At 45.8% G+C, this 27,500-nt stretch overlaps 1 protein-coding gene across 2 annotated transcripts in view; it reads right to left on the minus strand.

Annotated features, from left to right (window-relative positions):
- RBM19 (RNA binding motif protein 19) overlaps positions 1 to 27,500 on the minus strand; it is a 143,414-nt gene that overhangs the window by 8,885 nt on the left and 107,029 nt on the right. Inside the window, exon 25 of one of the 2 annotated variants that reach the window (XM_087880183.1) lies at positions 16,276 to 17,341. The exons of the other annotated variant lie outside the window; for it this stretch is intronic. The gene's annotated coding sequence lies outside the window, so the exon portion shown is untranslated. Of the gene's footprint in view, positions 1 to 16,275; positions 17,342 to 27,500 lie in introns of those variants that run through there. 2 annotated transcript variants of the gene reach the window in all.

Genomic DNA, 27,500 nt, shown 5'->3' on the forward strand with positions numbered 1-27,500 from the left:
ATTCATTTTCTACTCTACTCTACTCTACTCTACTCTACTCTACTCTACTCTACTCTACTCTACTCTACTCCACTCCACTCCACTCCACTCCACTCCACTCCACTCCACTCCACTCTATTCTATTCTCTTCTATTCATTTTCTTTTCTCCTCTCCTCTCCTCTCCTCTCCTCTCCTCTCCTCTCCTCTCTTCTCCTCTCAGAATTGGAAGACTCCTATCAATCCTTCTTTTTATCAGACTAGTCTAGACTAAACTTCTTTTTATTAGACTAATCTAATCAATTAGTTCAGACCAGTTCCTGAAACCAGGTAGCATCCCCATGGTCAGGTGATCAAAATTCAGGATTCTAGGCAACTGGCTCATATTTATGACGGTGGTAGCATCTCTGGCTCATGTGATCCCCTGTTGTGGCCTTCCGACCTGCAAGGTCAATGGGGAAGCCAGATTCACTTGACAACTGGGGCAAGGAAGATTGTAAAATGGGGCAAAACTCACTTAAACAATTGCCTCATTCAGCAATGGAAACTTTGAGCTCAATTCTGGTCATAAGTCAGGGGCTACTGTGCTACAATCAGCATATTGAAAAAGGAATGCTTTCTCAGCTGACACTATAATAATAATACTAATAATAATATTAATAATAATAGCCAGCCAATGATATTTGTGAAACATATTTAAACGTTCAGTTGACTGAATTTCATGTTTAATGAATAAAAGTTTATAATAATAAATAATTGGTGATGGAGCCTTAAGGATGGGATGGGATGGGATGGAATAGAGTAGAGTAGAGTAGAGTAGAGTAGAGTAGAGTAGAGTAGAGTAGAGTAGAGTAGAGTAGAGTAGAATAAGAATGGAATGGAATGGAATGGAATGGAATGGAATGGAATAGAATAGAATAGAATAGAATAGAATAGAATAGAATAGAATAGAATAGAATAGAATAGAATATAGAGTAGAGTAGAGTAGAATAGAATAGAATAGAATAGAATAGAATATAGAAATAAGAATAGGAATAAAATAGAATAGAAAAATATAGAACAGAAAAATATAGAACAAAACAGAATGAATATTAGAATAGAATATAGAAAATGAATAAAATAGAATAGAATATAGAAATAGAATAGAATAGAATAAAGGCTTTTTTGTCACTTTAAATCTACACTAACCAGCATGCATTAAAATAAAAATGAAGATGTCACATGTTTGTACTCAAACCCTTCTGTGCAGCGGTGTAAGAGACAAAAACATGAAAGGGAAGAGAAAAAAAGGGACTGGGGAGGGGAGAGAGAGAGAGAGAGAGAAAGAAAGAAGGAGAGTAGGAGAGGCCCCATCAATTAAGACAAACTTCCTAAAAGAGAGAAAAGCACGGACTTGCCTCGATTTAATCCACGCTGACCTCTGACCATCGCTATAATCCCAGCTTCCTTTTTTTTGTGTCCCGTCCCTTCCCTTCAAGTCCTCATCCTACAATTGCACACCTCTAAAAAAAAAAAAAAAAAAAAAAAGGACATGCAGGGTGAAATGAGAGAGAGAGAGAGAGAGAGAGAGAGAGAGAGAGAGAGAGAGAAAGAAAGAAAAAAGAAAGAAAGAAAGAGAAAGAAAGAAAGAAAGAGAAAGAAAGAAAGAAAGAAAGAAAGAAAGAAAGAAAGAAAGAAAGAAAGAGAGGTGAAGAGGGGGCTGGACGGAGAAATAAAAGGAAGGAAATTCCAACCCCTTTTTCCCAACTCCTTGGCTGGCCTCCGTGTGTTCAGTTCAAAGACTGGCTCTGAGGTGCCCTCCCTCCCACCTTCCCTCTTTCCCTCCCCAAGACACACACACACACACACACACACACAAACACACACACACACACACACACACAGACAGGCACCCCCCCCTCCCCGACTGTGAGCTTCTCCCTTCTACCAGCCGGTACAAAGCACTATTCTGGATTATCTCTATTTCCATATGGGGAATTGTGTAAGCCCGTTCAATGCATGGACGATCATTTTGTTCACAAGTTTTGTGGCAGGCAGGAACAAAAATCCGTAGGGAAATTAACCATTCATCTCTCTCTCTCTCTCTCTCTCTCTCTCTCTCTGTACCTTTGCGAGCAGCGCGCACAGATCCGTAAACACAAGAGGGTTGTGTGTGTGTGTTTTTTTTTTTAAAAAAAAGGATGGGGAAAGAGGAAGAAAAGGAAATAAAATCTTCCTTCCTGTCTTTCCCCTTCTCCTCTCTTGCTGGCACCTGCAGCTCTCGGGTTGTTGAGATTGTGTGTTGAGATTGCACGACAATTGTAGCATCGAAGGGTTGCTTTTGCGTTTGTAAAAAACAAAACAAAACAAAAAAAAAACCAGGGATGGGGTGCTGGAGTTTCGCAGGGGTTTCGGGAGAACCTCTAGCTAAGATTCTGTGCAGTTCGGAGAACCCCCCCCCCCCAAATCCCTGCCCCACCCATCCCTCCCCTCCCCTCCCCTCCCAGAAGTCCCCCACGTGGCCCGTTTTGGATGCAGGTAAGCTCGGGGAAGGTGAAAAACAGGCCTACCGGAAGTTTGGGAAGGCCGGAAATGGGCCCGTTTCCGGCCTCCAGAGGGCCCCCGGAGCCTGGGGAGGCCGTTTTCACCCTCCCGGAGGCTCGAAAAAAGCTCCGGAGCCCGGGGAGGGCAAACACTAGGCCACACCCACCATAACCACGCCCACCCAGCAACGAGACAGAGAACCCCTTGCTAAAATTTTTGAAGCCCACCCCTGGTAAAAAAAAAACAACCTTGATTTCTGGGTATGGCTGATTCATCCTTGGTCCAATTCTCCGTTTCTCCCTTCTGCAGGTTTTTACCTGGAAGACGGAAGGGATGAAACAAACGGTTGGAACGCAGTTGTCCATCTTGCAAAATTTGCTCAGTTCAGTTTCTTTCGCCCTCGTTTTTAAATCCCCAGCAGAAAAGCAGCTGGCAGTGGGGAATTCTGGGAGTTGAAGCCCACCCCTCTTCAAGGTTGAGAAACACTAGATTAGAAAAAAATAGAAATCAAGAGGAGTTATAATCTTAGGCTGCAGGAATTTACAGGTTGCAGGAACTGGGCATGGCTGGTCTAGTGAAGAGAAGGACCAGGGGAGACATAATATCAGTCTTCCAATATTTGAGAGGCTGCCACAGAGAGAAAGGGGTCGAGCTATTTTCCAAAGCACCCAAAGGCCAGACAAGGAAGAATGGATGGAAACTGACCAAGGAGAGATTCAACCTGGAAATAAGGAGGAATTTTCTGACAGAGAGAACAATCAACCCATGGAAGAGAAGTTGCCTTCGGAAGTTGTGGGAGCTTCATCACTGGAGGCTTTCAAGGAGAGACTGGACTGCCATCTGTCAGAAATAATGTAGGGTCTCCTGCTTGGGCAGGGGGTTGGACTAGATGACCTCCAAGGTCCCTTCCAACTCTGTTAATTTGTACCTGTATCTATTATTTCTTAAACCGAGAGCTTTTGTCATGTAAATTGCCAACCGCCAACTGCAACGGGATTCTTGCCCACTCCTCAAATCATCAAAACAGCTTGACTTGGTTCATAAACTCTTATATATCAGATGCAGTGAAATGTAAATTCTACTTTTCCTTCTGGATTCTACCTTTGCTCTTCACTTCCAAAGGCCATCAACCCTTTGCAAACATTGCAACAATTGGAAAAGTTAGCTTCCGATTTATTGTATTCCACCCAAGGGGGGTAAATAATTATTAAATAATTTTAATGTTTGTATTGTGTGTTTTTAATTTTGGCTGTTCACCGCCCTGAGTCCTTCGGGAGAGGGGGCGGTATAAAAATTTAAATAAATAAATAAATAAATAAATAAATAAATAAATCCGCCCCTCTGTCTGTCCATCCTGAGATAATACAGGCAGTCCTCAACTTACGATCACAATGGAGCCCAACATTTCCGTTGCTAAGCGAGACAGTCATTAAGTGAGTTTTGCCCCATTGTACGACCTTCCTTGCCACCGTTGTTAAGTGAATCACTTGCCGTTGTTACGGTTGTTAAGTGAATCCGGCTTCCCCTTTGATTTTGCTCGTCAAGAAGGTCGCAAAAGAGGATCACTGTTGTAAGTCGAGGACTATCGGTATCCCATGCCAAAGGTGTCATGTTAAAGGCGATTCAATTGTTTTACCCTCTGAACTCAAAACTCTCAAATCAAGGCACTGAATTAACTGGATGCATTGAACTGGGCACTTTGGAATCGATTCTGAACGAATTCCCTCGGATTGGATCGGATGGACTCAATTCATTTAATTGAATCCAACCGAATCAATGGTTCGAATCCGATTGGTCGCCTTATATGTGCTTCTACCTAGCTACCTATTGACATATTTACTACTAATCTGGCTTTCCTCCAAATCAGGCTGACCATTGAAATTAAACGGATTCAACAGGACAAACCTGATCGTTCTAAATCAGCTCAGTTTGACTTCCTGAATCAAATAAATTATTCCAATAAGCAGAGAGTTAACTGAAGTAAAATCGGAGTTGGATCTTAAGGGATTTGCATACCTTTATTATCCTTCCTTCCTTTCTCCCTCCCTCTTTTTACTTCCCTCCCTCCCTTCCTCCCTTCCTTCGTTTTCTTCTTCTTCTTTGCATTTTCACCGAATCACCCACATTAGGGTTTTTCCAGGAGATTGAGCCTTAGTGGTCACAAATGACCTTCCCACATCTCAAAAGACATCCTATATCCGTAGCCGGAGCTTTGCTCTCTGCTTCTTGAGCTCCAGAATAGATCTTTGTTCATGAGTTAACCACAGCAAGAAACCCAGCTCCGTCCCTCTATTTTCAGCAGATGGGGACAGTAGGAGGTGGCCGGGTGGTAATTCGGTTGCACGTCCACTCCACTTGGTGAATGTTTCAGCAAAGGAAAATTGGACATGTGTGTTGCCTGTCTCTCTGTCTGTCTGTCTGTCTCTCTCTCTGTGTCTTTCTCTCTCTCTCTGTTTCTCTCTCTCTCTGTCTCTCTCCCTCCCTCCCTCCCTGTCTGTCTGTCTCTCCCTCTCCGTCTCTGTCTCTTTCTGTGTCTCTTTCGCTCTCTCTCCGTTTTTCTCTCTCTCTGTTTCTCTCCCTCTCTGTCTGTGTCTCTCTCTCTGTCTCTCCCTCTCTCTCTGTTTTTCTCTCTCCCCCTTTTCTCTGTCTTTCTCTCTGTCTCTCTCTGTGTGTCTTTCGCTCTCTGTTTCTCTCTCTCTCTCTGTGTCTTTCTCTCTCTCTCTCCCTCTCTGTTTGTCTGTCTCTCTCTCCATCTCCCTCTCTCTCTGTGTGTCTTTCTCTCTTTCTCCCTCTCTGTCTCTGTCTCTGTCTCTGTCTCTTTCTGTGTATCTTTCGCTCTCTCTCCGTTTTTTTCTCTCTGTTTCTCTCCTTCTCTGTCTGTGTCTCTCTCTCTGTCTCTCCCTCTCTCTCTGTTTTTCTCTCTCTCTCTCCCCCTTTCTCTGTCTTTCTCTCTGTCTCTCTCTGTGTGTCTTTCGCTCTGTTTCTCTCTCTCTGTGTGTGTGTGTCTTTCTCTCTCTCTCTCTGTTTGTCTGTCTCTCTCTCCATCTCCCTCTCTCTGTATGTGTCTTTCTCTCTCTTTCTCTTTCTCTCTCTCTCCCTCTCTGTCTGTCTCTCTCTCTCTCTGTGTGTCTTTCTCCCTCTCCCTCTCGCTCTCTGTGTCTTTCTCTCCCTCTCTCTCTCTTTTCTCTCTCTCTCTGTTTCTCTCCCTCTCCCTCTGTCTGTCTCTCTGTCTCTCTCCCCCCCTCTCTCTGTGTCTCTGTCTCTCTTTCTGTCTGTCTCTCTCTCTTTCTCTCTGTGTGCCTCTGTGTCTCTCTCTCCCTCTCCCTCTCTGTCTCTCTCCCCCACTCTCTCTGTCTCTGTCTGTCTCTCTGTCTCTCTGTGCGTACATGTGTGTGCATGTGTGTGTGTATGTCCCTTCGGTATCAGAACCGCACGGCTGATAGGACTCGGTGATAGATCTGCCTCGGACAGACTCTACAATAGCTCTTAGACAGTCTATTAGGCAGTGATTGTCTGCCAGGCAGCCCAGCCGAACGCTGTGTGCTTCCAGCGATAATGGCGAGAAACAAAGATGGCAGCTGCTTTTGTGAAGGAACAGATTTGTGGCCAATCGAGATAAAATAAAGAGGAGGAAGAAGAAAGGAGAGTTGGGGAGCGGGGGGGAGGAAGAAAGGAAGGAAGGTGGGGAGGGGTCTTGGCAGTGTGTGGGGGAACTCGGGAGGGAGAGAAAGAAAGAAAGAAAGAAAGAAAGAAAGAAAGAAAGAAAGAAAGAAAGAAAGGGAAACACCAATGGGTTGTGTGTTTGTGTGTGTGGGGCTGTCAGTTGAGCCTTTTTTTGAATGGGAGAAAAAGGGGGAGAAAACAAGAAGGGCGCAGAGGAGTGACAAGGCTGTGGGGCAGAAGGGAGAGAAATAAGAGTACCGTTTCAGGCTTTGCGGTATCTTTTGCTAGATAAGCTTCAACAACACGGAGGCTATCAGGCCGCCGGTGGTAGAAATTGTGCCCAGGTTTGTATCTTCGCCTGTATCTTCGCTTGCGTGTTTGCGCCTTCGTCCGTCCCTGGCGTATACGTATGTCAGAACCGGACACCACGCACGATTCGCTGGCGGGAGCAAACGGAGAGCGTGACGAGGTTTTATTTCCCGCCGGACCCACTCGGGAAAAGGGCTAGGAGAGACCCGATGCATTACAAAGATAGTCCTCGTCTTACAACATGTTCCTGTCGTGACCGTTCCAAGTGGCAACGGCCCTTTAAAAAAGGGACTTTACGACCATTTTTCACACTTACAACCAGGGGTGAAATCCAGCAGGTTCTGACAGGTTCTGGAGAACCGGTAGCGGAAATTTTGAGCAGTTCAGAGAACCGGCAAATACCACCTCTGGCTGGCCCCAGCTGATCGGGAGGAAATGGAGATTTTGCAACATCCTTCCCCTGCAGTGGGGAGGGAAGGGGGCTTTTGCAGTATCCTTCCCCTGGAGTGGAGTAGAAATGGAGACTTTGCAGTATCCTTCCCCTGCAGTGGGGAGGGAATGGGGATTTTGCAGTATCCTTCCCCTGGAGTGGAGTAGAAATTTTGCAGTATCCTTCCCCTGCAGTGGGGAGGGAATGGGGATTTTGCAGTATCCTTCCCCTGCCACGCCCACCAAGCCACACCACGCCCACCAGGCCACGCCCACAGAACCGGTAGTAAAAAAAAAAAATTGAATTTCACCACTGCTTACAATCTTGGAAGCATCTCCCTTGTCGTATGATCGGACATCAGACGCTTGGCCACAGATTCATACCTATGACCGTTGCTATGTCCTGGGTCACACGATCCTCCTGGGTTTCGCAACCTTCTGAGAGGCAAAGTCAATGGGGAAGCCCGATTCACTTAACAACCGGGTGACTCACTTACCGACTGCAATGATTCGCTTAACAACCGTGGCAAGAAATGTTGTAAAAGGGGGGCCAAAATCGCTTACCGTGTTTCCCTGAAAATAAGCTGTCCCCCAAAAATAAGACCTCCTCCCAAAATAACTGTCATATGTCAAGGACTATCTATACATCCCGCCAGCCCCCTCCCCTCTCTTCCTCCACTGTCTCTTGGGAGTCTTCCTCAATTCACGTTCTTTGCCTCGATGATGCCATCTAACCATCTCATCCTCAAGCGCCCCCTCCACCTTCTCCTCTTTCGCCTTCCATCTTTGGGATGGAAATTTCACGATGGCGTTTCAAGTAAAGGTAAAGGTTCCCCTCGCACATCTGCGCTAGTCGTTCCCGACTCTAGGGGGCGCTGCTCATCTCCGTTTCAAAGCCGAAGAGCCAGCGCTGTCCGAAGACGTTCTCCATGGTCATGTGGCCGGCATGACTCAATGCCAAAGGCGCACAGAATGCTGTTCCCTTCCCACCAAAGGTGGTCCCTATTTTTCTACTTGCATTTTTTATGTCCTTTCGAACTGCTAGGTTGGCAGAAGCTGGGACAAGTCACGGGAGCTCACCCCCTTACGCGGCACTAGGGATTCGAACTGCTGAACTGCCGACCTTTCGATCGACAGGCTCAGCGCCTTAGCCACTGAGCCACCGCCTTTCAAGTATGCCTATGCAAAAGGAGCCTTGGTAGTACAGTGGTTTAATGCACCCTGTAATTAACACAACTGCCTGCAATTACTGCTGGTTCGAATCTCTCCAAGGCTCAAGGTTGACTCAGCCTTCCATCCTTTCTAAGGCAGGTGAAATGAGGACCCAGTTTGTGGAGGCAATAAGCTGACTTTGTATAAATATACAAAAGGATGAAGGCTATTGCTTAACGCATTGTAAGCCGCCCTGAGTCTCCGGAGAAGGGCGGCATATAAATCAAATTAAAAAAAAAAAAAACCAACAAAAAAAAAAAAAAACCAACAAGCATACAAAAATACTTTTTTTAAAAAAAGGAACAAGCCCGATGCAAAGATCCTAAATCGTGAATAAAAATGTGTTTGAGTAACATTTGAATCCGGCTACGAAGACGATGCTGAGGGGGCCCATGGACTCGTCGTGCCTAGCCATCTTTTGAAGGCAAACTGGCATGTTGTCTTTGTTCTCCTTTTGCATGTATGGTAATGTCCCAAGAGGGAACCTGCTGCATTGGTTTGATCCTACCCTATTTAGATAACCTTCTGGTGTTGATCTAGAAGACAGAAGAATCTCTCCCTGCGGGAGAATCCCAGAAGTGTTCAACCAAGCCAAGCTAATCTTCTTATCAGTGTAGGTCTCAGCCACAAGGCCTGGTTATCTCTCCAGATAAAAGGAAAGGGGCCGGGGACGCAGCAGCACCTCTCCTGCCAGAGGGACACTTCCCCTTTTTAATCCCACAAGCCTGCTTCGGCTTTTTATCCCTGCATTAACCAGGAGAGAGAGAGAGAGAGACAGAGAGAGAGAGAGAGAGAGAGAGTGGGAGGGAGGGAGGGAGGGAGGGGGGGAGGCAGGCGTCTTTAATGAGCGAAGAAGCTTGCAAAGTCCATTCATGGGATCAGAGCAAAGAAAAAAGAAAAAGAATAAGCTTGAATCCCTTGTCCTTAGCACCTGCAGGGGAAGGAATGAAGGAAGGACAGTTGAAAGGGAAGAAAGGAAAGAAGGGAGGGAGGGAGGGAGGAAGGAAGGACAGTTGAAAAGGAAGGAAGGAAAGAAGGGAGGGAGAAAGGAAAGAAGGACAGTTGAAAGGGAAGGAAGGAAAGAAGGGAGGGAGGAAGGGAGGACAGTTAAAAGGAAGGAAGGAAAGAAGGGAGGGAGGAAGGAAAGAAGGACAGTTGAAAGGGAAGAAAGGAAAGAAAGGAAAGAAGGGAGGGAGGGAGGGAGGGAGGACAGTTAAAAGGAAGGGAGGAAAGAAGGGAGGGAGGAAGGGAGGGAGGAAAGAAGGACAGTTGAAAGGGAAGAAAGGAAAGAAGGGAGGGAGGAAGGGAGGAAGGGAGGACAGTTGAAAGGGAAGAAAGGAAAGAAGGGAGGGAGGGAGGGAGGAAGGACAGTTGAAAAGGAAGGAAGGAAAGAAGGGAGGGAGGAAGGGAGGGAGGAAGGGAGGAAAGAAGGACAGTTGAAAGAGAAGAAAGGAAAGAAGGGAGGGAGGGAGGAAGGACAGTTGAAAAGGAAGGAAGGAAAGAAGGGAGGGAGGGAGGACAGTTGAAAGGGAAGGAAGGGAAGAAGGGAGGGAAGGAAGGAAGGACAGTTGAAAGGGAAGGAAGGGAAGAAGGGAGGGAGGGAAGGAAGGAAGGACAGCTGAAAGGGAAGGGAAGAAAGAAGGGAAGGAAGGAAGGAACATGAAAGGGAGAGAGGGGGGGAAGGAAGGAGGGAAATTGGAAAGATTATTTCAAGACAACATGTCTTTTAAGCTCCCTGTGGTGTAGACCACAACTGTAGCTGGTGTTTCATAAACTACAACTAGTTCATTATCCTTGCAGATCACAAGCAAGGCTCGGATCTGAGATTTGTCTGGTTGCAAAACAGTACAGCCTACAAAAATTATCATTTTCTAATAATAACAGTAAACGTCTTGCCCTAAGTGAGAATAGCACTGGCGAATCACAGGAGGCCCTACGCAGGAAGTTGTTGATGCTATTACTTTTCCCTAGGAGAGTGCAAAGGGAGTGTGTCACAGCTCCGTAGGTGCCAGACTTCATTTCTCGGAGGAATTTCTCACCGCAGCCGTGACACCCCTGGCCTTGGACAGCCACTCTGATGGCTGTTGTGACTTTCCAGAAGGAAGATCTTGTTTGAAGGATGTTTTACTGCTTAGGAGAGAAACAGGGGGGGTTAGTTCCTCTTTGTGACTTGTGAAAGAGTGATCCCCGTTCTTGAGACGCTTCAAAAGGATGCTTCGATTGAACTTTTGTTAAAGAAAAATGCAGAGGAGGAGGAGGAGGAGGAGGAGGAAGAGGAGAAGGAGGAGGAGGAAGAAGAGGAGGAGGAGGAAAAGAAGAGGAAGAAGGAGGAAGGGGAAGAAAGAGGAAGAGGGAGGAGGAGGAAAAGAAGAGGAAGAAGGAGAAGGAGGAAGAAGGAGGAAGAAGGAGGAAGAAGAAGAAGAAGAAGAAGAAGAAGAAGAAGAAGAAGAAGAAGAAGAAGAAGAAGAAGAAGAAGAAGAAGAAGAAGAAGAAGAAACAATAACAATGCTAAAACAATTAGCATTATTTTGCTATTCTCAATGTAATCATTTTACTCTGGGATTCTCAATCGTTTATCTTATTCCTAAACTTTCTCTCCCCTCCATCTCCTTCCTCCCCTCTCACTGTCCTTCCTCCCTTCTTTCCTTCCTTCCCTTTCAGTCCTTCCTCCCTTATTTCTTTCCTCCCTTCCCTTTCACTGTCCTTCCTTCCTTCCTTCCTTCCTTCCTTCCTTCCTTCCTTCCTTCCTTCCCTCCTTCCTTCCTTCCTTCCTTCCTTCCTAAACAGCTTAGAGACTTAGAGAGAAAAGCACCATGAAGCAGTATACAAATCTAAGTTCTATTGCTATTGTATGTGCATTCAAGACCACAGATTCATAAATGTTGTTGCCAGAAGCATTGGTGTAAAAAAACAAAAGAAAAGAACAATTTAAACATGAAATCAATAAGGGGAAATACAAGCTAGAATATAGTCCTACTGAAGTTGAAATATCAGGACTGTAGCTAGCCAGAAAAGTTCCATTTCTGTATTTTGCCGACATCTATGTGACTCTGCAGGAGCTGATCATAACTGGAAAATACATTTTAAAAAATCGTGGATCATAAAACAGACTGGATCTATTGGGATCCACAGAAAACTACTGCACGAGTAGCAAAGTTACAGAGGATGTATAGTATCAGTTGCCACAGTGAAAGCCTATGTAAGAGATATGAACTCTGTTGGCCTTTTGTTCCATTCAGACATTTGACTCTAGAGTGGGGAAATGTAGAGTGAGAAAGCACTTATATAGATGTACTTAAACTTTTTATCTCATTCTTAACACCGTGGAGTACAAACCACTTAGCCGATCAGGTAGAAACCTAACTAATGCATTCAGAAAAAGAAAATAAGTAAGCTTGGTTAGTATTAACCTTGCTTTGGGTTGTAAAGCAAGCATGGAATTAGTTTTTGATTCAACCTATCAGGCCGATCCAGAAAACGAGTTTTTTTTTTTTTAATTTGATTTATATGCCGCCCTTCTCCGAAGACTCAGGGCGGCTTACAATGTGCTCAGCAATAGCCTTCATCCTTTTGTATATTTATACAAAGTCAGCTTATTGCCCCCACAAACTGGGTCCTCATTTCACCTACCTTAGAAAGGATGGAAGGCTGAGTCAACCTTGAGCCTTGGCGAGATTCGAACCCTGCAGTAATTGCAGGCAGCTGGTCTTAATAAGCTTAATAACAGGGTGCCTTAAACCCCTGTACTACCAAGGCTCTGAGTTAACTCAGTAAGCAGATTTGTTGTGCTCTGTGAAATGAATCTTATATATCATGCTGGCTGGGGAATTCGGGGAGCTGAAGTCCATGCATCTCCGAGTTGCCAAGGTTGAGAATCTCTTGCTTTTAGACCAGGGGCTCTCCGAACTTGACAACTTGAAGGCTTGTGGACTTCAACTCCCAGAATTCCCCAGCAAGCATGGGGCTGAGGGATTCTGGGAGTTGAAGTCTGCACATCTTAAAGTTGCCAAGTTTGGAGACCCCCTGTTTCAGACACATCTCATTCCTGAGTGTGGTCCAGGCATGGGAGCAGGACCCTGGACAGCTCTTCAAGACTTAGAACAGATAAGGAAGGTATTGAAGTGGTGGAGAATTGCATTTTAGGATCAAATTCTTTCTTTCTTTCTTTCTTTCTTTCTTTCTTTCTTTCTTTCTTTCTTTCTTTCTTTCTTTCTTTCTTTCTCCCTTCTCATCTTTCTTCCTCGCTCCCCCTCCCTTGCTCCTTTCTTTTTCTTTCTTTTCTTTCTTTCCTTCCTCCCTCCTTTCCTTCCTTCCTTCTTTTCACCTCCCTTCCTCCCTTCCTCCTTCTCACCTTTATTCCTCCCTCTCTCTTCTTTCTTTCTTCCTCTTTCTTTCTTTCTCTTCCCTCCCTCTATTCCTTCCTTCCTTCTCACCTTTCTTCCTCCCTCCCTTCCTTCTTCTCATCTTCCTTCCTCCCCCTTCTTCTCACCTTTCTCCCTCCCTCCCTCCCTTTCTTTCCTTCCTCTCCCTCTCCCTTTTCCCTTGTTACTGTTTTTTCCAATTCCATTCTTTTCCTGCTTCCTTTCCTTTCCATCTGCCTTTAATTTGTAATGAATCCGTTCTTAGCCAAGGAATGTAGAATTAGGGGAAAACAGAGAGGGAGGGGGATAGGGAGAGAAAAGGAACAGCGAATTTTCTAAATAAATCATTGAGTCCTGAAAAGAACTAAGCTTCCAGTGACGCTGCATGTTTATCTAGATTTTAGCAGTGCATGTTAAATAGCAGTTGGAATTTCTCCACCCCGCCCCTCAGCCTCTCCCAGGAACTGCTGTAAAGTGATTTTTTTAAAAAAAAAAAATACTTCATTTCCCAGAAAGGTGGGGTGGGGGAACCCAGCAAAGATAAGCATCTTTCAACTCTCTGGAAGACCATTTTCATCGGCGGTGCAATTTAAATTCCATCTCCATCACTTCTACACACCTCTAGAACCTTGAATGCATGCTACGTTTGTTTTAACTGGGTTTGCGGTTGGGGAATGTGCAACCCTCTCGGTTACCCTTCTTTAGATACTTAGAATAGAATAACAGAGTTGGAAGGACCCTTGTAGGTCTCCTGATCCAACCCCCTGCTTAGGCACTTCAGACAAATGGTTATCCAACATCTTCTTAAAAAGTTCCAGTGTTGGAGCATTCATAACTTCTGGAGGCAAGTTGTCCCACTGATTCATTGTTCTAACTGTCAGGAAATTTCTCCTTAGATCTATGTTGCTTCTCTCCTTGATTAGTTTCCATCTGTTGCTTCTTGTTCTGCCTTCAGGTGCTTTGGAGAATAGCTTGACTCCCTCTTCTCTGGGGCAGCCCCATAAATATTGGAACACAGCTATCATCTCACCTGTAGTCCTTCTTTTCATCAAACTAGACATACCCAGTTCCTGCAACCGTTCTTCCTATGTTTTAGCCTCCAATCCTCCCCTAATCATCTTGGTTGTTCTTCTCTGCGCTCTTTCTAGAGTCTCAACATCTTTTTTTACATCATGGTGACCAAAACTGGGCGATACATCTCTTCCTAACCCAAAACGAGAGGAGGAGGAGGAGGAGGAGGAGGAGAAGCAGAGTTGTTCACAAGATAGGTAAAATCTTCTTCAGTTGAAGGTCTTTTTGGAGACCCTTAACCTGGCCTTGCTACCACAGCAATGTTATCACACGAAAGTGAATACAGGTAGCTCTTGACTTAGGACTTCAATGGGGTCCAAAATTTCCATCCCTAAGCAAGACAACTGTTAAGTGAGTTGTCAAGCTGAATTCAATTGGGTTCTGGGATTGATTGCATCCTTGGCCATGCATTCAGCTTGACACAGTTTGGAGCTGAAGGGGGGAATTGAGCCTCCAGTCAAAACCGCATTTCTAACTGATGAGTCAACCACATTCCAACTTCTGGCTGCCTGGAGGAGGAGGAGAGGAGGGATGTCACCGAGCAATCAGTTTCCATCTTGGTTGGACAATGTGACAGTTTGTTTTGGAAACTTGAGAAAACTGAAACTTCCAGTATATGAGGGTGAAAAGCCCGGAAACTCTAGTACTGGCTTTTCACCAGTAATGCCAAGATGATGTATCTAAATAAATTTGTTCTTTGAGGTGAAGCAATGCCTCAGAGTTCGATTTGTGATGGGTGCATTACTTGGAACCTGACACGAGTTTTGCCCCATTTTACATTCTACAGAGGAACTACTGAGTCTGTCATCTGCACCTCCAAAACTGTCTGGTTTGGTTCTGCAACCCAACGAGACAGACACAGACTTCAGAGGATAGTTAGAACTGCAGAAAAAATAACTGCTACCAAGCTGCCTTCCATGGAGGACCTGTATCCTGCACGAGTCAAAAAGAGGGCTGGGAAAATATTTACAGACCCCTCACATCCTGGACATAAACTGTTTCAACTCCTACCCTCAAAACGACACTATAGGGCACTGCACACCAGAACAACTAGACACAAGGACAGTTTTTTCCTGAACACCATCACTCTGCTTAACAACTAATTCCCTCAACACTGTCAGACTAGTTACTAAGTCTGCATTACTATTAATATTCTCATCGTTCCTATCACCCATCTCCTCCCACTTATGACTGTATGACTGTAACCTTGTTGCTCGTATCCTTACGATTTATATTGATATTTTTTCCTGATTGCTTATTTGTACTCTATGACTATCATTAAGTGTTGTACCTTATGATTCTTTACGAATGTATCTTTTCTTTTTATGTACTCCGAGAGCGTATGCACCAAGACAAATTCCTTGTGTATCCAATCACACTTGGCCAATATTCTATTCTATTCTAATCTCTCTGGCCACAGTTGTTAATCCCTGAATGGAGTGGGCTTCCTGGCCACCGGAAGATACGCCTAGAATGGACAACTGGTCATATTCTAAGTTATTGTCCAACCTGTCCTTCTCATAGGGATTTATTGGGGAATGGGGTTTCTCTGTGGAGCCCAGTTGGATCTGGCCAATCTTTAATTCAAGATCTTTCTTCTTGACCTTGCCTCCCACATTAAATTAGCACGTATGTGCGAGGGGAACCTTTACCTTTATCTTGCTGATAGAACCGAGAGCCAAATTTTCCAAATTTTCCGTTGGGTTGAAGACAATCCAAAGAGATTTGAAGGACTGCGGGATACCCACGGGGTCACAGATATGGGGCAGTCACCAAAGGACACCTTTGAAGGTGGGGGGGAGGGGCACATGATTAATTCTCTGGGCCCAGATGCAATATTGATGATTTACACCCCGTTTTCCAGAATGGCTGGAGGGGAAATCATGCATAGAAGCGCTGCTCACTTTGCATGTTCAGCCTCAAGGAGCTGAGGGAGGCGGGGGGCAGGGAGAGGAGGGGGCAGCCCCCCCTCCTTGCAAGCGAGCCCAGAGCAAAGGGAGGCTGAGCAGTAATTGAAATGATACTCGCCAGAACGTGGAATTGTTAAAAACGATTTCTCCGAGAGATTATTCAGCGATGGGCCTACCTACCCTGCTTGTTCATTAAGCTAACATGACTGATGGGTCTTTTATTATTATTATTATTATTTCTTTCCTTCCATCTCCCATCATTTAAGCCTCCAGGCTTGGAGGATGCAACCAGCTATTTAAGCTGGGGGAAAAAAAAAATGCTCCGAACGAGAAGGGCAACCTCAACCTTGTAGCTTTGTAGGGTGGATGAAATCAGATCTCTTGCGCCAGGTGGGGGAAAAAAAAACGGGTGCAGGAATTGGGCGTGTCTGGTTTAACGAAAGGAAGGACTAGGGGTGACGTGTCTTCCAATATCTCAGAGGCTTCCAATATCTTACATCTGCCTTCCAAATATCTAAAGGGCAGCAGTTGCCAAGCAAGACGGTTGTTAAGTGAGAGTTATTCCCCCATTTTACGACCTCTCCGGCTACAGTCGTGAGTAGAATAGAATAGAATAGAAAATAAATAGAATAGAATAGAATAGAATAGAATAGAAAATGAAAAGAACAGAACAGAACAGAACAGAATAGAATATAGAAATAGGAATAGGAATAGGAATAGGAGTAGAGTAGAGTAGAGTAGAGTAGAGTAGAATAGAATAGAATAGAATAGAATAGAATAGAATAGAATAGAATAGAATAGAATAGAATAGAATAGAATAGAATAAAATTCTTTTATTGGCCAAGTGTGGTTGGACACACAAGGAATTTGTCTTTGGTGCCTACGCTCTCAGTGTACATAAAAGAAAAGATACGTTCATCAAGAATCATAAGGTACAACACTTAATGATAGTCATTCGGTACAATAAGCAATCAAATCATACTAGGAAACAAATAAAAACAATATAAATTGAAAGATACAAGCAACATGGTTATAGTCATAAGTGAGAAGAGATAGATACTAGTAAGGAAGAGAAGAAGAATAGTAATACAGTCTTAGTAAATTATTTGACAGTGTTGAGGGAATTATTTGTCTAGCAGAGGGATGGCGTTCGGGAAAAAACTGTCCTTGTGTCTAGTTGTTCTGGTGTGCAATGGTGTGCAGTGGTGTTTTTGAGGTTAGGAATTGAAACTGAATTTATGTCCAGGATGCGAGGGGTCTGTAGATATTTTCACAGCCCTCTTTTTCACTCGTCCTGTGTCATATTATCTCAAATAGTAGCAAACTATCATTTAAATGAGCCACGGTGGTGCAGTGGTTAGAGTGCAGTACTGCAAGGCTACTTCTGCTGACTGCCGGCTGCCTGCAATTTGGCAGTTCGAATCTCACCAGGCGCAAAGCTGACTCAGCCTTCCATCCTTCCGAGGTGGGTAAAACAAGGACCCAGATTGTTGGGGGGCAAGAGGCTGACTCTGTAAAGCGCTTATAGAGGGTTGTAAAAGCAATGTGAAGCGGTATATAAGTCTAAGGACTATCGGTGTTGCTAAACCAAGAAGGAGGAAGAAGAGCCGAGGAGAAAATCTGAGTTGGGAGAGAGATAAATCAATCTTTTCTGATTTTTTTTTCCGATCGATCAACTCTCCTTTCACCCTTTTGCAGCTAGTTGGGTGTAACATCGACTGAAGTTCAGATCGTCCGGTGGTCCCAGTAACGAAGATTTCGTTTCATTTTTTTTTCCAGCATTCCCTTCGATACGTCCAGGTTTTCTCCGCCCCCCCCAAACTCTGCTAGGTTCCTGGGGTTAGTTGGAGCGGACAGCTGTCAGCGAGCTGAGATGTAATGGCTACCTGGAGAGCAATTAGTAGATAATTAATATTTGTGGCGCGCGGAGCAGAAACCGCTTCCTGTTCTTCTACCTGATAGGCGAATTGGGAAGGGAGAGAGGAAGTCCAGCCATTGCTGGATCCCCTCGTCATTTTTCAACCTCCCCCCCCAACCGCCCCCCACAGCTGCTCAGCCAGCCCATATGCTCTTCCGTAGCTGAATAAACTGCCGAAGAGAATGGGGGAAGAGATGTTTGGGGGAACAGATGGTGAAGGATTTCCATCTATCCACAAATCCACAGAGGAAGATCCATGTAGGAAGAACGGTTGCAGGAATTGGGTATAGCTCAGCGGTGGGTTGCTAGTGGTTCGTCCCGGTTCTTGCAAACCGGTAGCAGCGGTGACAGCGAGAGGCTCCGCCCACCTGCCTGGACGTCATCACGGATCAGTGGTGGGTTGCCCCCGATTTGAACCGGTTCGCAAGAACCGGTAGTAAAACGGGCGGGAGGCCCGGATGTCATCAGGAAGCTTCTGCGCACGCGGCCCCTCGCGAACTGGTAGTAAAGGTAAGTAAAGGTAAACGTCTCCGTGGTCATGTGGCTGGCATAGCTAAACGCCAAAGGCGCACGGAACGCTGTTCCCTTCCCACCAAAGGTGGTCCCTATTTCTCTACTTGCAATTTTTTTTTACGTGCTTTCGAACTGCTAGGTTGGCCGAAGCTGGGACAAGTCACGGGAGCTCACCCCGTTACGCGGCGCTCGGGATTCGAACCGCTGAACCGCCGACCTTTCGATCGACAAGCTCAGCGTCTTAGCCACCGAGCCACCGCGTCCCCTTTTCCCTCTCCTACTACGAGCAAAGGGGGGGGGGAAAGGCAAGCCTTTTGCGGTGATTTCTCCCTCCTCTTCCCTTTAGAAAAATAATTTTCCCAAAACCATTTCTTGTCCGGTGTGAGAAAGGTTGGGGGGAAATGGCCTACTTCAACCCCCTTCAGCTCCCACCCCCCCAAGCCTTCAAGGACTCTGTTTGCAGATTGGCAGTTCTGAGCGAGAGAGAAGGATGCTGTGAGGATGTCAGGAGTTGGCTTAAACTTTCCTGCCAGTCATGTTTAAGCTCAAAATCGCCCTCCGCGTGGGAGAGGGCCAAAGATCCCTTCCCCTCCCCACCTCTTCACAGCAAACCCACTCCTCCTCCCTGTTGGGCCCTGCCTAACAGAAGGGCTGTCATTTGGCAGCTATTTTTAGTCGCTGCGTTTATTCCTTGCCCCTGGTTCCAGGAAACAAAATCAAAGACCCCCCCTCCCCACCATAGAAACAAGAGGGCTGGGTCTGCCTTAATAAACCCCCTCCCCCAAAGTAGCTTCTTTACCCTGGTTATTGGCCAGCTGCATTGTTTTATTAAAAAGCAAGAACAGAAGAACTGAGGTGGCTCAGTGGCTAAGACACTGAGCTTGTCGATCAGAAAGGTCCGCAGTTCGGGCGGTTCGAATCCCTAGTACAGGTCTCTCGCGAGAGCAAGGGTTTGGACTAGATGACCTCCAAGGTCCCTTCTCCAACTCTTGTTACTGTTACTGTTAAGAGTTGGAAAGGACCTTGGAGGTCTACTAGTCTAGGGGTAAGCAACCTGTGGCTCTGGAGCCGCATGTGGCTCTTTTGTCCCTCTGCTGCGGCTCCCTGTCGCCAGTCGGCAGCACAATGGATAGGGCTTTCGGTTAGGACAGGTAGAGGAAAAAGGACGCCGCTCTAGGAGGAGACTCTATGGTGGGGGAACCGGACTTCCAGTTGGCTCCAGAATTGAATGGGGGGCTTCCGGCTAGGATCTTTGTGGCTCTCCCTATGTCTGTCTGTCTGTCTGTCTGTCTGTCTGTCTGTCTGTCTGTCTGTCTATCTATCTATCTATCTATCTATCTATCTATCTATCTATCTATCTATCTATGTCTGTCTCTATCTATCTCTCTGTCTATCTATCTATCTATCTATCTATCTATCTATCTATCTATCTATCTATGTCTGTCTCTATCTATCTCTCTATCTCTCTATCTCTCTCTCTATCTATCTATCTATCTATCTATCTATCTATCTATCTATCGAACTATCGATCTCTCTCTCTCTCTCTCTCTCTCTCTCTCTCTCTCTCTCTCTCTCTCTATATATATATATATATATATATATATATATATATATATATATGTCTATCTCTGTCTGTCTGTCTATGTCTATTTATCTATCTATCTCTCTGTCTGTCTGTCTATCGATCAATCGATCTATCTCTGTCTATCTCTCTCTCTATATATATATCTCTATTCTCTGTCTGTCTGTCTATCTATCTATCTATCTATCTATCTATGTCTATGTCTATCTGTCTGTCTATCTATCTATCTCTGTCTGTCTATCTATCTATCTATCTATCTATCTATCTATCTATCTATCTATTATCTATCTATCTATCATCTATCTATCTATCTATCTATCTATCTATCTTTCTATCTCTCTTTGTTTTGTAGCATGAGGCTGCATATTCTGCAATATTGGGACTGTCGGTCAGTCAACAGTGGGTCAGAGGAGGGAAGCCGCTGCAGGACAAGAGATGACAGTTGCTCTTCAAAAATTACGATGTAAACCGAGCTGTGATTTAAATCGAGCCTTTTTGCTCGTGATTTCAACCGTGATTGAAACCGACTTGATTTCAATCACATCCACCCTGCTTTTGGCATGACCTTGTCGCGGCTGTGGCGTTTGCAGAGATTTGGGGGTGGGGGGGCGCAGATGTGGTGGGGGTCCCCGGGATGAGCGGCCCAGAGAGACCCACACGTTTGCCAGTCGAGTGGCACGGAAGCTTCCTGAACAATTGCAAGCGATTTTTTTCCCCCCACCCCACCTCCCCTGTGCTTAGGCCGGGCGATGATGATTTAAACTCAGCGGGGTTTTTTTCTCACCCACGGTGCGGTATCATCAAACAAAGGCCAATTTCGGCTGCAGCCTAAGTGGGCCATGCCGTTTTTTAACTCTTGCCCTCTAATTGGCAGACGGCGGGGGGTGGTTCCATATCGTTAGCCAGCCAATGAAACAAGGGGGTCTTATGGATGGCGATGAAACAGGCAGGCCTATTAGCTGATGGAAGGGCAATCATTGCTGGCTCAGATTGGAAAGTGGTCCAGCAGGGCCACAAAGAGACTCGGTCGTGTTTGAAAGACCTTTACATTTCAGGGACCGATAGGGCCTTTCTGGCAGGAATCTACAGCCTTCCTTTCTTGCCTTTGGCAATGCTGCTAGGTTGGGGGTGGGTGGGTTAGTGGGGAGGGTGGTGGTGGAAGGATCCCCTAGGTAAAGCTTTTGAGAGGAGGCGTTTTGCACTCTGGGACACAGATGGGAAGAATGGGAAGAAACCGCAGTGTTTGGAGAGAAAGAGAGAGAGAGAGGGAGGGAGGGAGGGAGGGAGAGAGAGAGAAAATCAGATCTGTAGCGATTTAACTTAGGAAAAATGATGGCCCAACCCCCCTCTCACTTTCCACTAGTCCTGGATTAATGTCCAGTCTCATTCAAAGGGTTGCTTTTCAAGTTATACAATCCTCCTCCAGATGTGTATGACATAAAGCCTCCTGCCTTAGACAAGGTCCCTTTAGCTTTCCTCCAAGGTATGACAACAAGGATAGGATAGGATAGGATAGGATAGGATAGGATAGGATAGGATAGGATAGGATAGGAGAAGAGAAAAGAAAAGAAGAGAAGAGAAGAGAAGATGGAGTAGAGTAAGAGAAAAGAAGAGAGGGGGGAGAGGAGAGGAGAGGAGAGGAGAGAAGAGAAGAGAAGAGAAGAGAAGAGAAGAGAAGAGAAGAGAAGAGAAGATGGAATAGAAGAGAAGAGAAGAGAAGATGGAGTAGAGTAGAGTAGATTAAGAGAAAAGAAGAGAGGAGGGGAGAAGAGAGGAGAGAAGAGAAGATGGAATAGAAGACAAGAGAAGATGGAGTAGAGTAGATTAAGAGAAAAGAAGAGAGGAGGGGAGAGGAGAGAAGATGGAATAGAATAGAATAGAATAGAATAGAAGAGAATAGAATAGAATAGAAGAGAAGAGAAGAGAAGAGAAGAGAAGAGAAGAGAAGTTACACAATGCTCCTCCAGATGCGTACAGCTTAAAGTTCCCAATGTTAAAGAGCTTTCCTCCAAGGTATGACAACAAGAACAGAACAGGGCAGGGCAGGGCAGGGCAGGGCAGGGCAGGGCAGGAGTAGAGTAGAGTAGAGTAGAGTAGAGTAGAGTAGAGTAGAGTAGAGTAGAGTAGAGTAGAGTAGAGTAGAATATAGAAATAGGAATAGGAATAGGAATAGGAGTAGAGTAGAGTGGAGTGGAGTGGAGTGGAATGGAATGGAATGGAATGGAATAGAATAGAATAGAATAGAATAGAATAGAATAGAATAGAATAGAATAGAATAGAATGGAATGGAATGGAATGGAATGGAATGGAATGGAATGGAATGGAATGGAATGGAATGGAATGGAATGGAATAGAATAGAATAGAATAGAATAGGCTTCAAGCTTTGGAGAATAGCTTGACTCCCTCTTCTTTCTAGCGACCCCTCAAATATCGGAACCCTGCTATAGTGTCACCTCCTAGTCCTTCTTTTCATGCAACTAGGCCTACCCAATTCCAGCCACCCTTGCTCGTCCACGGAGCTCACCCGGGGATGAGCGTCTTTCCTTGTCCCGTAATTACACAACTGTTCCTGCCACGCAGCATTAAGTAGGGATTGCAAGCCAGCAAAAACGCCCCCCTCCTTTCTCTCTCTCTCTCTCTCTCCCCCTCCCTCCCTCTCTCTCTCTCTCTCTCTCCATGTGTGTGTGCCTCCGCGCATGTGTGCGATTGCCTTTCCCTCTGAGAACGCCTTCTGTCACTGTGTAAACAAACACACAGCACCCATCTAGCTCTGCTATACAGCAATGCCTTCAAGGTAAACAAACAGCAGAGACTCCTGCTGGATCCTGATGGCACCGGCTGGCACCAAACGTTCGCCCGCTTCGTGCCCGCTTCGCCGGCGCACACGTTATGGCCCAAGCTCAAGGCTATGCTCCATCTCTTCGGCCCTATTTATCCCCCCCACCCCCAGTTCCAGAAATCATCCATCCTGCCTTTTTCTTCTTTCAACTAAAGGTCCAGATAAGGCCTCCAGATTTATTTTTTTTTTAAAAAAAGGTTTTCTCGGGGTTTGTTTGTTTGTTTTGCCCTGAACCAAAACTGGTTAGCTTTGCCATTTCTGCAAGTCGAGTTAACGGACTTAGGAAATCTATGTTTGGTTAACACTAAAAAAACCAGGTTAAGAGAAAAGAGATTGATTCTGTAGGGTTTTTTTTTTTTAATGGTTATCTTTAATACAGGTAGTCCTCAATATAGGGCCACAACTGAGACTCTAATTTAGGTTGCTAAGTGAGAAATAAGTGAGTTTTGCCCCATTTGGGAGGGAGGGAGGGAGGGAGGGAGGGAGGGAGAAAGGAAGGAAGGAAGGAAGGAAGGAAGGAAGGAAGGAAGGAAGGAAGGAAGCAAAGAAGGAAAGGGTGGAAGGGGAAGGGAGGAAGTGGGGGAGGAAGGAAGGGGTGGGAGGGAGGGAGGGAGGGAAGGAGGAAGAGGGAGGGAGGGAGAGGTGGGAGGGAGGGAGGGAGGAAAGAAGGGAAGGGAGGGAAGAAGGAAGAAAGGAAATGAGATGGAGGAAGGAAAGAAAGAAAGAAGGGAAGGGCTGAAGGAAGGAAGGAAGAGGAAGGAAGGGAGGGAAGGGAGGAAGGAAGGAATGAAAGAAAGAAAGAAGGGAAGGAAGGAAGGAAGGAAGAGGAAGGAAGGGGAGGAAGGGAGGAGGGAGAGGTGGGAGGGAGGGAGGAAAGGGAGGAAAGAAGAGGGAGGGTGGGAGGGAGAAAGGAAGGAAGGAAAGAAAGAAGGGAAGGGAGGGAAGGAAGGAAGGAAATGGGAGGGAGGGAGGAAAGAAAGAAAGAAGGGAAGAGCTGAAGGGAGGAAGAGGAAGGAGGAAGGGGGAAGGAAGGAAGGAAAGAATCAGCGGTGAGGCAGGGAGGGAGGGAGGGAGGATGCTGTTAAATTTCAAAAAGAGTATGAAATACCAAAGAGCAAAGGGGGAAGAGGGTTAAAAAGGATAGGAAAAAAAAGCAAAATTGGAACAGGCAAACAAAAGGGGAAGGAAATTATAGAAAAAGGAGAACTTTCTGACTTTTTTTCGATGCTGATAAAAGCCTAAGTCAACAATCTTTTGAACTAGAATAAACCACAAGGAACAGGGTTTCTGTCATAAACAAGTCTAATCATCAAACCCCAAGGTTAAAACTTCCTTTCTTTCCAGCAAAAAAGAAGAAGAGTCAAGAGTGTTTTCCAAGTGGAAAAAAAAAGCTAGATAAAGTCTTTTCTTTAATCAAAGCAATGAATTTCTCCAGCTCCACCAACTCCATGAATTTCCCATCCCTTCTTCCATTGTTCTTTGGGGTCTTTGTTGCTGTTGTCATATAGAAAAACAAGGTTCTGTGGGTCTCCCTCCTCCCCGCCCCCAATTTGTTTGTCCATCCAACCTAAAAGAAAAAACTCTGGTTTCAATTGTAGCTTTCTCTCTTTTCTTCAACTTGTTAAAAAAAAAAAAGTTTGAAGGTTATTTGCACAGCAAATCACCAGGAGCCTGGGAATTCTAGTCCTGCCTTAGGCACGAAGGCTGGCTGGATGACTTTGAGTCAATCACCAGGAGACTGGGAGTTCTAGTCCGGCCTCAAGGATGAAGACTTTGAGTCAATCACCAGGAGACTGGGAGTTCTAGTCTGGCCTCAAGGATAAAGGCTGGCTGGATGACTTTGAGTCAATCACCAGGAGACTGGGAGTTCTAGTCCGGCCTCAAGGATGAAGACTTTGAGTCAATCACCAGGAGACTGGGAGTTCTAGTCCGGCCTCAAGGATGAAGACTTTGAGTCAATCACCAGGAGACTGGGAGTTCTAGTCCGGCCTCAAGGATGAAGACTTTGAGTCAATCACCAGGAGACTGGGAGTTCTAGTCTGGCCTCAAGGATAAAGGCTGGCTGGATGACTTTGAGTCAATCACCAGGAGACTGGGAATTCTAGTCCGGCCTCAAGGATGAAGACTTTGAGTCAATCACCAGGAGACTGGGAGTTCTAGTCCGGCCTCAAGGATGAAGGCTGGCTGGATGACTTTGAGTCAATCACCAGGAGACTGGGAGTTCTAGTCCCGCCTTAAGGATGAAGGCTGGCTGGATGACTTTGAGTCAATCACCAGGAGACTGGGAGTTCTAGTCCGGCCTCAAGGATGAAGGCTGGCTGGATGATTTTGAGTCAATCACCAGGAGACTGGGAGTTCTAGTCCCGCCTTAAGGATGAAGGCTGGCTGGATGACTTTGAGTCAATCACCAGGAGACTGGGAGTTCTAATTCCGTTTTAAGGATGAAGGCAAGCTGATGACTTTGGGCCAATCACTAGGAGACTGGGAGTTCTAGTCCCACCTTAGGCATGGAAGCCATTTGGGTGACTTTGGGCATCACCAGGAGACTGGGAGTTCTAGTCCCGCCTTAAGGATGAAGGCAAGCTGATGACTTTGGGCCAATCACTAGGAGACTGGGAGTTCTAGTCCCACCTTAGGCATGGAAGCCATTTGGGTGACTTTGGGCATCACCAGGAGACTGGGAGTTCTAGTCCCACTTTAGGCATGAAAGTCAACTAATGACTTTGGGCCAATCACCAGGAGACTGTGAGTTCTAGTCCTGTCTTTAGCATGAAAGCTCGCTGGGTAACTTTTGGCCATCATCAGGAAACAGTGAATTCTACTCCTGTCTTATGCAACTCTCCTCACAGGGTTGTTGTTGGAAAAATAGGAGGAGGGGGGGAGGATTAGATATGTTCGCCTCCTTGAGTTGTTTGTTTATTAAAAAATAATAAAGGAAGGAAGGAAAGGAAGGAAGGAAGGAGAAAGGAAAGAAGGAAGGAAGGAAAAGGGAGAGAGAGAAAAGGAGTGATGGAGGGAGGGAGGAAAGAAAGAGGAAAGGAGGGAGGAAGGAAAGGGAAAGAGAGAGAAAGGGAGTGGGGGAGGAAAAAGAAAGAAAGTAAAGGAAAAGACAGGAAAGAAAGAAAAGAAGGAAGGAAGGAAGGAAGGAGAAAGGAAATAAGGAAGGAAGGAAAACAGAGAGAGAGAAAGGGAGTGATGGAGGGAGGGAGGAAAGAAAGGGAGGGAGGGAGGACAGAAGGAAAGAAAGGAAAGGAAAGGAAAGGAAAGGAAAGGAAGGAAGGAAGGAAGGAAAGAAGGAAGGAAGGATTCATGCAAGGCCTCTCCACTTCCATCAAAAACCTCAAGGGATGGAGACAGCCAAAATGGAACAGAATCTCGCTTTTTTGGGGGGGTGGGAGGGGAGTGGGGGCTGGGAACGTGTAGGGCAGTTTTGTAGGCTTTTTAAGGTTCCCGCGTTTTGGAGGGATGGGCACCCGCTCTCCTTGACCTACCTTAGCGAGGACAGGTCCAACAATGAAGCCCACCCCCACCCCCACCCCCAAAGCCAGCCCTGCTGTTCACCTGCCTCCCCTCAGCCTCTTCTGCTGCTGAAAATCTGGATGGATTCCATCCCTTTAAATACGGGAAAGGTTGCCAAGAAAGGCAGAGAAAGAAAGAAAGAAAGAAAGAAAAAAATCTCAGCCATGGCAGAGCCGGCCTTTGCCAGTCGGCGCTTGATGATGGTTGAAAGTCGAAGAGCGGGGCCCGCCTGTCAGTTTCGACATGCATAATTTCCACTGATCCTGAGTGACAGCTCCGTTCCTCCACGATTTATCCACCCACCCCCCCCACTTCCACCCCTCGAGCAAATCCAGAGACAGGGCCAGCCAAAAAGGACGCATTTGCTCTTCCCCAGCTTGTCTGACATTCGTCGGAATTGGCTGCCTTCCCTTGTTCGTTACTTACAGCCCAAGAAACTGGAGGCCTTGGCTGGGATAAGAGGAAGCGATCGGCGCTTGGCCTCCCCGCTGGAAAATGGAATAGAATAGAATGACAGAGTCGGAAGGGGCCTCGGAGGTCTTCTAGTCCAACCCCCTGCTTAGGCAGGAAACCCTCCACCACTTCAGACAAAGGGTTATCCGACCTCTCCTTTAAAACTTGGTAGAGCCTTGGTAGTACAGTGGTCGAAGGCACCCTGTTATTAAGCTGGTTATTAAGACCAGCTGCCTGCAATTACTGCAGGTTCGAATCTCGCCAAGGCTCAAGGTTGACTCAGCCTTCCATCCTTTCTAAGGGAGGTAAATGGAGGACCCAGTTTGTGGGGGCAATAAGCTGACTTTGTATAAATATACAAAAGGATGAAGGCTATTGCTGAGCGCATTGTAAGCCGCCCTGAGTCTCCGGAGAAGGGCGGCATATAAATCAAATTAAAAAAAAAACTTCCAGTGTTCGAGCATCCACAACTTCTGGAGGCAAGTTGTTCCACTGATTAATTGTTCTCACTGTCAGGAAATTCCTCCTTAGTTCTAAGTTGCTTCTCTCCTTGATTAGTTTCCACCCGTTGCTTCTTTTCCTGCCTTCAGGTGCTTTGGAGAAGAGCTTGACTTCCTCTTCTTTGGGGCAGCCCCTGAGATATTGGAAGGCTGCTATCATGTCTCCCTTGGTCCTTCTTTTCATTAAACTAGACATACCCAGTTCCTGCAGCTGTTCTTCATATGTTTTAGCCTCCAATCCTCCCCTCATCATCTTGGTTGCTCTTCTCTGCGCTCTTTCTAGAGTCTCAACATCTTTTTTTACATCATGGTGACCAAAACTGGGCGATACATCTCTTCCTATCTGTATTGGCTTTTTGGGCTACTGCTGCTGCTGCACACTCCTGATTGAGTTGACATCCTGAATCAAAAGCACTTCCAATCAAATTGGAGTTGACTTGTGTTTTGGTTTGAAGATGACCCCTCCCCCTCCTTGGTTCTGCGAGAATAATAGGAAAAAACAGAAAGATTTGGTATCAAGCTGTCCTGATTCAGCGTCAGAAAAGTACAGAAGTGTTACTAGTTAATTTTAGCAGAGTGATGGTGTTTGGGAAAAAACTGTCCTTGTGTCTAGTTGTTCTGGTGTGCAGTGCTCTGTAGCGTCGTTTTGAGGGTAGGAGTTGAAACAGTTTATGTCCAGGATGCGAGGGGTCTGCAGATATTTTCCCAGCCCTCTTTTTG

This window comes from Pantherophis guttatus, chromosome 17 (assembly GCF_059756535.1).
Source record: "Pantherophis guttatus breed Tessera chromosome 17, ASM5975653v1, whole genome shotgun sequence".
Lineage (NCBI taxonomy): Eukaryota > Metazoa > Chordata > Lepidosauria > Squamata > Colubridae > Pantherophis > Pantherophis guttatus.